Raw genomic sequence first — 3,244 nt, 5'->3', positions numbered from 1 at the left:
CTCAGTTGTCCCCAGTGACATTTTGCTCCCAAATGCTGCTCCTATTATGGCTGCCAAGATGTTAGGGGTTGGTTTGGGAGTAAATAACCCCTCTGCCTCTCTAGGGTCCCAAACGATAGAGGAGAAACACAAAAAGGCACAGCCAAATGGTTCTCAGCCCCCTTTCCCTGCCTCCGGCTTATGATCTGGGTGGAGCTGGAGAGGAAAACACTAACCTGGTCTTCCTCCCTGGGGAGCAGCAGAGGCCTGCGGAGAGAAGCCCGACCCGGAAGAGTTCACCCAGGGAACCGGGAAGCAGAAGAGGAGGAGGCTAGAGGACGGGCAGTGAGCGGGTGGGGGTGAGCCAGAGCGACAGGCCAGGGACTGGGGCAGTGACCCTGCCAACGCGGCTGCAGCCGGGCCAGGCCCTGCCTCCTCTTCCAGAGGGTGGATGGAGCGGCAGCATCTGCACCAACGCCTGGGATGTGGAGCCAGAGCCCCCCGCCTCAGGGCAGAGGCAGGGACAGAGTGGGAGGGAGGGACCCTCCCTGGGCAGTCTGAACCGGGCCTCAGGGCGGAAAGTCCCTCTCTTCTGACAACTCTGCGACTTGACTCCTTTGTCTCCAGGATGAAGTCCAAGCTTTTCACAGTGGGTGGGGCCCAGCCTGTCTTTCCTGCCTCCTCTCCCTTCCCCTGCCCCCGCAGTCCCTCAGCTCAAATCCACTGGACGATGTCCTCACAGTGCCACGGCCGGGCCTATGCCCCGGAATGCTCCTCCCCGCGCTCTGACTGGTAACCTCCTGAACTCAGGCTCCGCTGGACTTGCCCTCTGAGAAGCCTCTTCTGACTCCTCCTGACGGTCAGGGGGACACTCCTCTGTGCACATCCCTCTCTCACAGCACTTCCCTCTGGGGTCACGGTGTCCACTGACTTGTCTAGAAGGCAGAGACTCCGTTTTCTTCTTTGATGGATCGCCAGCGCCCAGAACAGAGCATAGGAGACCCTCCAGAACCATCTGCTGAATGGGTGAATGAATGACGTCCCTGCTAACGGCGGGCTCCTCAAGGACGCAGCCATCACGCCTCTCGGTACATTTGCTACTTCTCCCAAATACCACCCTTGCCCTCTCAGGGCCAGAAACAAGGTGCCAAGGAGCTCCTGCAGGGCCACCCCAAGCCAGAACTGCCCCGCTGGCCAATCTCTCAAGGCTCAGCCCTGCCCAACTCCTTGGTTTAGGGGCAAGCCCCATTGGGAAGGGCGCCCACCAGGTGGACACCCAGCCCTGCTCCACTGCCAAGGCATGGAGCTGACGTCTCCCCACAGCTGGGTCCCGAGATTGATCCTCTTCCCAGAGGCTTGCTGACCTGAGTCACGCCTTGTAAACCCACCGGCCCCGCTCCCCCCTCCCCCCGGCCCCCCACACCCTTCTGAGCTTTGAGAGACACACCCATCCCTCCAGCGCTGGGCTGCAGAGACCCGGGTGTCTGTGTCTTTAACAAAAAGCAAGTGTAATAAATAAAAGTAATCTGGCAAGGAGAACGTCCCTCATTCATCTTCCAGGGGTCTTGGCTCATCAATCTTCCCCTCCCTAACCTGCTCTGTGCTCTCTTAGCATTGCTTCCTGATAGAACGGAATCTGGGTTTCTAATAACATCTGTCGTATGCAGGGTGTCCCCAAACATTAGCAGTAATGAGTTGGAAGTGGCACAGTTGGAAGCCTTCGGAAGCCAACACCAGATGTCGGGCCCTCAGTGGGTCTCTGAGGAGGTGGGGCCAGAGCGCTGGGCCAGGGATGGGTCCAAGGCCCATGGCTCTTGGTCCCTGGGAGTCATTCATCCAAAAGACACTGGGGTGCCCACCACATGCAGGTCTGGCGTGGGTGCTGGGAAGACAGGGCCCCAGCCACATGGCGTTGTCATGGCTGGTCACCCATGAGGGACAGAAGTGGTGATAGAGGCAAGCCCCCGCCCCGACTTGGTCGGCTGGTCTGTCACCCACTGGGAGGCAGCGCCCACGAGATTTGGACTCACGGAGATCTGCGTGCCAGAGCTCAGGCTCCTTCATTTAAAAACAAGGCAAACAATCCTCACTTCACTGGGTGGCTTGAGAACAAAATGGATCACGAGAAGCACCCAACACCAAGCCCAGCACATAGTAGGTGCTCAGAACCCCCCAATATCCTGGACCTGCCAGGGGCACAAGCACGGGGGTGGCAGTGACGTCCGGGGCGGGTGTTGCTGCGTCTCAGAGCTCAGAGTTCTTGTCCAGAGGCTTGGGAGCTGCTGCCCTCTCCTGGGGAAGTGTGGACAGAGCCATCCCCCGGCTCGTGGGGCCTGGATAGGACAGAGAACCGCAGTGAAACCAAGGGTCCTGAGGGCTCGACAGACGGGAAGGTATTTCCTCAAATCCAGGTCCTCCCCCAAGCATGCCAACGGCTGTTCTCTGGACATCACTCCTGTGGCTGTGCCAGGTCCAGAGGAGAGGGTGGCCAGTAAGCCACAGCCCCCCTGTCTGCGCCAGCCCGAGCTGCCCCCCCGCCACAGCCCGCAGGGAGGGCCTCCTCACTCCCACTTACAGGAGAGGACATTTTGGCCGAGGGAGGTGAAGGCGTCACCCGTGTGTGGCCTTGAACAGGTCAAGCCCCCTCCCTGACGAATCTGCGGAGGTGGCCTTCCAGCTGGACCAGGAAGACAACAGGAGTCGGACTTTCTCTGTAATTTTTCTTTTTCTAGATGACTGAAGACATTTTCGAAAGCAGGTGGGATAAGGGTGGAGGGTGGGGTGCCCATCGGCTGCTGGGGGACCAGCAGTGCCCTCCTCTGGCCTCGCTCACAGCTGCCAACCGAGGTGGACACGAGGCCTGGTGGCCCACTGGGCCTCCTCCCCAGCAGAGCTCAGGGTGTGCGGCTCCCCCGCCCCCTCCGCCGCAGCCCCTTCTTCGGGCGCGTCTCGGCCTGGAAGCGCTCCCCGGCTCGGACGGGCGGGAGGGGGCGCGGAGGCTCAGCTGCGTTTGGGGGAAGCTGAAGTGCAGGAAGCCGGCGCCGAGCTGGCAGGAGTGCCGGGGCCGGGGCCAGGGAGGCAGGCGGCCCGGGCTCCCTTCACGGGCCGGCTCAGCTCTGCCCACCACGTCGCCGCGCGCCGGACACTGCGCCCGGCCCCGAGGGCGTGGACCCCCTGCGCAGGCCCCCGGCCCTCCCCACCCGCCCCGGCCTGTCCAGAGCCCGCCCCCCGGGGACCTCCGGCCCGCCCCCTGCTCTCCGCAGGC

This window comes from Equus quagga, chromosome 5, assembly GCF_021613505.1.
Source record: "Equus quagga isolate Etosha38 chromosome 5, UCLA_HA_Equagga_1.0, whole genome shotgun sequence".
Lineage (NCBI taxonomy): Eukaryota > Metazoa > Chordata > Mammalia > Perissodactyla > Equidae > Equus > Equus quagga.
The sequence above is the reverse complement of the archived record's forward strand: the minus strand, read 5'-3'. Positions refer to the sequence as shown.